The sequence below is a fragment of the Triticum urartu genome, chromosome 5A, assembly GCF_056163025.1.
Source record: "Triticum urartu cultivar PI428250 chromosome 5A, HENAU_Tu73, whole genome shotgun sequence".
NCBI lineage: Eukaryota > Viridiplantae > Streptophyta > Magnoliopsida > Poales > Poaceae > Triticum > Triticum urartu.
In genome coordinates, this window is record NC_141877.1 from 599248252 (window position 1) to 599258225 (window position 9974).

At 41.9% G+C, this 9974-nt stretch overlaps 1 pseudogene; it reads left to right on the forward strand.

The window, feature by feature from the left end:
* Nucleotides 1–331: 331 nt before the first annotated feature.
* Nucleotides 332–4296, forward strand: LOC147973223 (putative B3 domain-containing protein Os03g0621600; annotated as a pseudogene).
* Nucleotides 4297–9974: the final 5678 nt, after the last annotated feature.

Sequence of the window (9974 nt, forward strand, 5' to 3'; positions counted from 1 at the left end):
GACCACCCAGCTCATTTCGTCGCTGGTAGATGGTTCGTCCGGCAGGAAGAAGCTGTCGCGGCCATGGCGGTCGCTCGATCTCGGCAATGCCAAGATGCATCCGAAGTTGAGTGGCAAGTGCACAAAGAGGTTGTCCCACATCGCAAGCAGCCACGGCAGAAACGTCCGGTGGGTCGCTGCCGGAGATGGGAGTAACAGCGCCGCTTTGCGCCAGGGGCTGCAGACGGCGTGGAAGCGGACGAAGTCGACAACGTCGCGCAGGCGGCCGGAGATATCGATGAGCAGGTCCGCCGGGAGGTCGGCCCACCGTGACGGCGCGAGGCTGGCCGCCATGCCGGAGCCGCACTGCGATGCGATCTCGGTGAAGGTCTCCATCCGATCCAATCAAGCTAGGGCAATATGTCGAGCGTATGGATCCGCCGCCGTAATTATTTATCACCTTTAAATCCTTTCCTGGTTTGTATATTTAATTCCGCATTAGAAGGTCAGGATTGTTTAGATCTTTAACCAAATCCCGACGGCGGTTTTTATCCCGTGTTTTTACCTAATTACCTCACCCCTATTTTTTAGTTGTACCTCACCTATTTTAATTGCCATTTTAGTGGTATTTGTTGTATTACAATACAAATTAAGATAAAATATATTTTTCACCATTTTTTGTACTGGTAATTTGTGTTTAGGGTATTTGAGATCATAAACGAATTAGTAATTAAATCGGATTCAAAACTAGCTACTAATTTTGGTAATTTAAAATCGAGTTAGAAGTTCACAAGTTCTTGGAATGTATTCCTAAAGTACTATTTAGATTGTAATTGTACAAATATTAGAAGCAACTTCACTTGTGGAAATAAATCACAAGTATAATAAGCAAATTAAAGTGAGGACATACTCGGTGAAATGTCAAGGGGAGGCATGAGGATTTCTATGATAGGTTGATGTAAGGGCAACTGCAACGGCGTGCACCAAAATAGACACACAAAAGACAACGATAGGGGAACCGGTCACCCAACTGTATACATCAAATAAGCATCAAATCTGGACAGCGTGGGTCATGTGGACCTAGAGAACAAAACACATGGGGTGTGGGAAGTTCAACTAACAAGTGGGCCAGGTAGACGTCCGGACTTCCGCAAACCTTACCTAGATTTGATATCAGTCTCAGCGAAATTCAGACAACCAAACCGCATCGCTGATGTTTGATGCACGATGTTGCATGCTAAAAGTATCCGGATCGTTTGGTTCAGACATTTAGGTGCATTTTGGTGCACGACATTGGAGTTTCCCTAACCATGGGGTTGTACATCGGACTTGATATTTTTTTATGGGTGAAATTTTGGGTTTTTATTTCTCAAAAATAGTGTTACAATCTGCTGATATAGAAATTCCTTAACACTGTGTGAAATCCGGCACCACCAATAGGTGGTGCTACCTTTAGAACGATCAAGATTAGGTGGACTTTAAGCAGCTCTATTTTAATGAGGCTAATTTTTATCGGAATAAACCCATGCAGCTCCAGAAGCTTCTTAATCTCCAAGATTAGGTGTCCATGGGCAGATCAGTCCAACGAGTCACCTGTCAAGGCAGCAATCGTCGTCCAGCAATCAGATTGTACCATTCACGCAGCCTGAGTGGCATCTGTGTGATGCCGGGTAGGTTGACGCCTTTTTCAGTTCCCTTTTTCAATCTAAATCAACACATACCAATGGATAGATATGTAAGAGCATCTCTAACAGACATTATAAAAATAGAAACTGTAAAAGGTTCCGTGAACTTTTGTTGTGTGTGTCATGGACACAAAATTAGTCCGGAACATTAAACCCGTCAAAATTTTACAGGTTTTGTAGAAAACGATGGGAAGCAATCTACCCTCTTGTGAGAGGGCCACGTGGTATTTATTGATAGAGATGAGGCATATCCCATGATCGTATACATGTCTTGGAGTACAAGGGATTAGGAGATAGATAGAAAGTAGTTTAAGTAGATACTAATCTATCTCTACTCTAACCAGAACTCCAACTAACAATATATGTGCGCCTAGGGCAGGGCCACATGAGATATATTTCAATGTAGGCGGTAGATCCCGTGCAGATACGCTGCAGCAGCGGCAGACCGAGGTGGGCTCGCCCTCAGGATCCGACGCGCCCTGCAGGCTGGAGGTGGCACAATCCACGCCAGCCACCTGCGGCTCGGGACGCGGGACGGTCCAGCAGGCGGCCGACCTAGGCGCACATATATTGGCTGCAATGAGACGCGGGACGGTCCAACACACCCCCTTAGCAAAAACTATATTGGCTGCAATTAGATATATTTAAATTATATGGAGATATATATTGCTTTAGAGGCATACACAAACTATATGTAGTCTTTGCAACTTTTGGTCATGTCTCATGTTAATGTGATGCCTGGATTGAATCCAGCATGGTAGCACGTTTATTGATGTTTGTTCACAAAAAGGTGTCCTCATAGTTTAAAGTAAATATATGCTTTTGGCATTCACATTGTTACTATGATACTAGTCTTCTTTGTTTCCCTTGGTATATCAGATGTATTGAACAGACAAATTTTCTTTGATTACAGAGAGTATCTTTTTGTATCCTGTTTACGGTCCATTTCTCAAACAAAAATATTGCTTGTTTCTATCCAGATCATCCCAGAAGAATTTCTTCAGCGTTTCAAGGGCGAATTCCCAAGAGAGATGATACTTGAAACACAAAAATGTCACAATTACATAATTGGAGTTGCCAAGAACAATGGAAATCTTGTCCTTACAAGTGGGATGGGGGAAATTTGTTGGGACGTTTGGTCTAGAGATGGGTGACACCATAGTATTCAGATACATTGGGAACTCTCGGTTTAATGTCATAATCTTTGATGAACTTGGCTGTGAGAAGGTATCATCAGTTTTTGTGGATCCTTCTCCACCTCCTGTGCAAGAAAGGCGAACTAGTGCTACTGATACTGTGAAAAGTTCTCATTTTCGTCCTCAGACCATACAAACACAGCCATTTAGCATAGGGAAAGGGATGCCAATGGAGTCACCACGCCTCCAAATGGAAATGGACAAGTCATGTCAAGACAACAACACTGTGATAAGTGTTTCCTCCCGCGAGTCATCAGGTCTCATCCCACGAGTCAAGACAACAACATCGTGATAAGTATTTACCCTTGCAAATCATTCTCATATTTGTATTGCTGATATTTAGTTTTTCTGTTTTCTTTGCACAGGAGATCCTGTCTACTATGAGGAAGAATGTGGGGTACGTGAAGTGCCTGGTTCCGATTTCAACGTCAGGAAGAAGAAGGCCAGGCTATCTTCAAATCAGAAGCAACAGTTGAAGGATTGTTACTTTACCAGCCGGAAGACCAAACTAACTTCAACTCAGAAGGAAGCGGTGAAGCGGATGGTCCAATCCATATACTCAGAGATCCCCATCTTCGTTGCTGTGATGCGCAAGTGCAACGTTGTTGCAGAATTCTATCTGGTTAGTTCCATTTTTTTAATGTGTGTTCTGCACCGATCATGTAGGTGCCTGTGTAGTAAAGTGCTACTTATGAAATATTAATGAAAACACTATCTGATAATGTAAATTCATAACCAGTCATCTTTGAATTTAAATATAGGCAGTTTCCTACTATCTTACAAATTTAGGAAGCAATTTAACATGTTATTTTTACAGTGTTTTCTTGCCATTATCTACTAACTCTTTTGTTCACTGTAAACAGACTTTTCCCATGCACCACGCTAAGAAATATCTCACAGAGGAGCCAGACATGTGTCTTCAGCGGCAGGGCCGGAAGTGGGAGGCGCGGTATTGTGAATACAATGGCGGGGAAAAGCTCACTATTGGATGGAAACAGTTTGTAGAAGACAACAAGCTGAAGATGGGTGATATCTGCCTCTTTAAACTGTTGAGCATTGAGAGAACCATGAAGGTCTATATCATCAGTGAAAACGTTGCCAATTATCGGGCAGGTCTCCAGAATGACACTGACCGCGAAGCGGTGTTCAGGAGAGGGGCTCATCATGCGGATGGAGCGTGTGATCCTGACTCAAGGTTCCTTCGCATCACTAAAACTGAAGCTATGGAAGATGATGCTGTTTTTAAAACTGAAGACGGTGCCTGATCGCCCAAGGAAAAAAGCCTGGTGTCTGAACCAAGCGTAGCTGCTGTTTTTCCGCTCTGGGGAAAACGAGTGGTCGTATCGATCATAAGGATCCGGTTGCGTTGTAGAAACTTGAAACTGTTCTGGTGCTCGATCTTGCTCCGTAGTTTGTTCGTTTTCTTCACAGGCTAGCCGTGCACGCGGCCTGGAACTCCTCTAGCTGTAGTTTTAGCTGTGTTTAAGTTTCCTTTTGCACCCCTGGATGCTGCTTTTAAGGTCGTGGGTTATTTCATTATCGTGGTGATAGTGGAATACAATCCTTCGTGGCCCTTTGGGGAAAAAATGGACGCCAACTGATCGAGATGTCATGTTACCGTATTCCCTGACGGAGGTAAGATTGGTGATGCTTTCATGTTTGTGGTACTGCTGATTCGTGAATCGCTAGTGATGCTGATATGATAGTGCTTTTGTGTTAATTAGTGAATTTCCAGTCAAGTTTTCTGCTCTTTCTTTCAAGGTCTAGAAGTTTTTTTTTAGCGTTTCAAGGACTAGAAGTTGCCATGTGCGTTGCCGCACCGTTTTTCTTTCATGGGTCAATTTTTTCCGTGGTTGTACCATGGCTGGTCGTTGGGTTATGGACTTTAATTATAGTATTATACTAATAAAATACCCATACTTTGTCATGGGCCAACAAATAGATCTACCGCGAATCTCTCAACTTCCGCTCTTCGATCATTGTGTTATCGGATCTCAGAGCGGTCAGATGTCAGGGAACAAAATACATCTCCTCGTCTGCAAAATTAAATGGCCGCTTCGATCCAACACGAGGTCAATAAACACCACGCCAACGATTGATTCGTTTGTGTCTTATTTAATCCAAGTACTTGATTTGACCTTGAATGAATACTACATGCGAGTGAAAAAGAAAAGGAAAAAACAGCTAGTGGGATTTGAGCCTACTAGATAACATTCCAGGATCGCGATCAGCTTGACTAATTCTCTCTTATGACTAGGTATAGGTACTTTTTGTACATCATTTAAAATACAAACTTGAAAAAAAGAACTTATCAACCTAGGTTTTCATTGACCCTTCTAGCTATAAAATAGGTACACGTAAACGACAAACTCATATGTACATGATTTTTCACGTGGGATTTTTTTTTGTTGAAACACATCCTCGATAATTTGTATGTAAATAGCACGGCAATTTATGCACCTCATGCCTCTTAATTGACTTACAACGTCGTGGTAACTTTGATCTGAGAAACTTATGTGTAAATAACATGCTAACTTACACATCGCAGACCCGATAATGCACCTTCCAGTAATTTTTGTGCATATAACATGCTAATTTATGCACCGTAGATCTTATGAGTTTGTACAAACACCATAGTAACTTTGATTCAATGAAAAAATGTTGATAACATCCCCCGAGAATTTCCATGTAAATAACATGGTAATATATGCATTGTTTGACTGCATGTCGTTCGGATCCGTTTACTAAAAGCGAAACGATCGGAAGTTAGCAAAGCCTAATAGCACGGTAACTCACACATCGCATACCTGATAACTATAACTTATGTACCCTGGTCCTGGTAACTTTGACGCCGGGGGGGGGGGGGGGGGTGATAAAATATCCCCGTGGTAACTTTTATGTGAATAGCTTGTTAAGTTGGTGACTCACAAATCACAAACCTAATAACTTATGTATCGTAGTCCTGATAACTTTGGCATGGGGAGTGGGGGTTGATTAAATATCCCCCGGTAACTTTTGTGTGAATAGCATGATAACTCACACATTGCAGACTTGATAACTTATGTGCACTCACACGTCGCAGACATGATAACTTATGATCCCAGTACTAGTAACTTTGGCGGCGGCGGGGGGGGGGGGGGGGGGGGAGTGGGGAGTGGCTTGATGAAATATACGTCTGGTACCTTTTGTGTGAATAGCATGATAACTCACACGTTGCAGACCTGATAACTTATGTGCCTCGGTCCTAGGTAGCTTTGGGGGCGGGGGGAGGGGGGGGAGAAGGGGGTGGTGATGAAATATACCCACGGTAACTCACACGTTGCAGACATGATAACTTATGTACCCCAGTCCTTGTAACTTTGGCGACCCCCCCCCCCCCCCCTCGGTAACTCACACACCACAAACCTGACAACTTTTGTACCGTGGTCTTAGTAACTTTGGCAACGGGTGTGGGATGTGGGAAGGTGTTCAAAAAAACCCCGAGAACTTTCATGTAAATAGCTTGGAACTGTACGCACCTTATACGTGATAACTTATGCATAAATACCATGACAACTTTGATCCGGGGTGGTGGGAGGGAGAAAGTAGTTTGAAAACATACCCCTCCCGATAACTTCCGTACAAATGTCACAATAATATACGTACCATAGACTTGATAACTCATGTACAAACACCGTGATAACTTCGACCTTGGGGAAGGAAGTTGTTTGAAAACATAACTTTGATAACTTATGCATAAATAACATGGTAATATATGAACCGCAGACATGGTAACTCGCGCACAAACACCGCGGTAAATTTGTCCTGGAAAAAAATAGTTGTTGAAAATGTACCACAGTAACTCATGTGTAAATAACATGATAATAGACACACATCCAAGCTGATAACTTACCTAGCCTTCGCCCAGCCTGGTAACTATTTGCACGGGAAAAAAGTCATCAGAACATATCAACATGGGATCTAGTTTCGTAAGTCTCGCCGCAACTGATTTTTTATGTGAAAACGATTTTTTGATCAGACTGACGCTTTGACCTATAACACATTTTAAAGTTTTGAAATATGTAGAATCGAGGATGCATCCATTTTTTCCCTTTTAATGTATGCATTCATGTGCATGTGAAGAGAAAATTACAAGAACTATCTTTTATGTCCTAGTAATTTCTGTATAAATAACATGATAACTTATATACAACCGCATGATAACTCGTGTAGCACACACGTCGTAAATTTTGACTCAAAAAAAGATATCGTCAAAACATACCAACATGGGATCTAGTTTCGAAGGTCTCGTCACGACGAATCTTTTATGTGAAAACAATTTTTCAATCGGACCAACGGTTTGAGCTACAAAATATTTTAAATTTTCGCATTGGGAAGAATCTTTGATGACATCATCAATTTCGTTTTTTCTGCATGTATATGACTAGTAGCTCTCAGAAAAAAGAAAGAAAATAAGATGAAGCTAATGCATGCATGCAAGTTAGGAAGGAATCGTGCGGATCTGTTGCTTAACTTCAGTACGTGTGGAAGTTAGCACAATCCTATTACTTCGCTATATGTCACCTCACTTCAAATCCACCCGGTGTTCGCACCAAGTCTATTAAAATGTTGAGTCCCATCATCCCTAAGAGCATAACCCGTCTCAAACGCCCGGACGAGCTTACCGGTCACAAAAAATTGACCCGCCCGGGCGCCTCAAATGCCTGGGCTATCCGACATCCCACATATCCAGCCCAAATATTTATTGTGTATTTTAAAAAAGATGTTCAATGTGCATTTTACAATTGTCCAACATGTATTAAAAAATGTTACACATGTATCTAAAAAATGTTTAATTTGTATACGAAAAATGTGCAACATCTATTAAAAAAGGACTGTGATATTTGGCACACGTGTGCCATATAAGCAAAACTGCCACACCTCTATTTATTTCATTTAAAGTACCATACGATCCCTCGTTCTTTGACCTCGCCTCTTCCCAAATGACCCCGCAGGCTCGCCTGAGAAACCTGCTTCTCCCGCACATCTCGGGCGCACACCCTCGAGAAAACTGCCACTTCTTCACGTCTACCACATGATTTCTTCTCAGGACAAAGTTACCATAATATTTGTATGCAAGTTATCAGGCCTGTGTTGCATAACTTACCGTACTATTTACATAGAACGTATCAGGTACTATGCTTCAACAACTACAACCTTTCAAAATTACCACTGTATTTTGTACACAAGTTATAAGGTCTTCGATGTGTAAAATACCGTGGTACTTACACATAAGTTATCAGGGTATATGTACATCAACCTCCCCCCGGCGAAAGTTACCATGGGGGATTGTACATGAGTTACCAGGTCTACGGTTCGTATATTATCATGGTATTTGCACCTAAAAACCTAGGTGTGTTTCAGTAGTTTTTTCCATAGGCCAAAAATTATCATGATGTTTTTGCGTAATTTATCACGCCTATAGCACGTGTGCCCCTCATGACACTAAACATTATGTGACTTTTCCATGGCACGCCATGTGTTGTGTTCATTCAAGAGGCCCACGCGCGAGGCGAGTATATGTTTTTAACAACTTATATATTTTTCTTTGGTAAAAAAAGTTGCCATCATGTTTATATTGCAAGTTATCGGTTATGCGGTGCTTATATTATCATGTTATTTACACAAAAATTATTGGGGATGTTTTGAATAACTTTTTCCCGGGGCAAAAAGTTATCATGGTGATTCTAGGTAACCTATCAAGCCCCCCCCCCCCCCCCCCCCCCGCGCATGGGTCAAAAACTTATCATTGTGTTTAGTTATCGCAGTGCATATGTTTTCATACTATTTACACATAAAAATGCCAGGGGAGGGAGGTATACTACCGTGCTATTTACACAGAAGATACCGGAGTATCTTTTCAAAAAAATCCCTACGGTTAAAGTTACCATGGTGCTTCTACCTCAGTTATCAGATGTGTGCTGCGTATATTACCATCTATTTACACATAAATTATCAGGTATCTTTTCACATTTGTTTTCCCCTATGGTTAAAGTTACCATGATGTTTGTATCTAAATTATCAGGTCTATGGCGTGAATGTTATCATGCTATTTACAGAAATTACCAGGGGGCGGGTTCATCAAATTTATTCCCAATGATCAAAGTTACCACGATGCTTGAAACAAAAAGTTTTTCAGTGCTAACATATTAAAGGCAAAAACATGTCAAAAACTATATTTCCCTTAGAATGTTCAACAATGAGTGTGATAGGTGAGGTGGTTAGCTCCCTTTGTTAATTACCTGCAGACTAGAGATCAAATCCTAGTCTAAGCATTATTTTTGCTGAAAATCGAGAAGGCATGTGGGGCCATAAATGACGATTACGAAAATTAGAAAGGCACGAGTGGGTGTGCACGATAAAATCGGGGAGGACAGGCGGGAAAGGAAAGAAATCGGAGGAGGACGTGAGGAAAAGGAAAGAAATCGGGAGGTCGTGCGAAAAAGGAAGGAAATCGGTAGAGAATTGATGGCGTTGGATGCGTGTGGCAGTTTCGCAATCTGCCACACGGTTGCCATATACATATTTCGTTAAAAAAATTGTCTACATGTATTTCAGAAATCTGAAAAGGAAAAAAATAAACTAGCAGGAAAAAAGAAAACCAAAAAATAAAAAACAAAGAAAACCGATAGAGAAAAACACAAAAAGGAAAAACTACAACAACAGAGAACCTTCCCAAAACCGGGTTGTAGGTTTCAGGAACCGACCCTAGAGGCTTCCCAAAACCGATTAGTACACCATGTTGGGCTGCCCACTTCACCGATCGCTTGAGGCGAGCATTGCTATGCACCTAGCATTTGCGTGCCAAGGCGGCAAGGCAGGTTATCTGCGTCCTAGGCAGGCCTGACTCCTTGCCCCCCTCCCCGGCCCTTGGCCCATGCCAACATTAGATTTTTGGACACTGGATAGGCTACCCTACCACCTAGCGGACCCGTTAATCATAATCAGACATGCAGAATGATCTTAGACCATTTCAAGAAAACAACGAAGAAGGATCTTTGTGAACTGAAGCTAGCCAAGTTGGTAAGAAATTTAAACATGAACAAAGAAAAGGCACATAAGTGCATGTAAAATA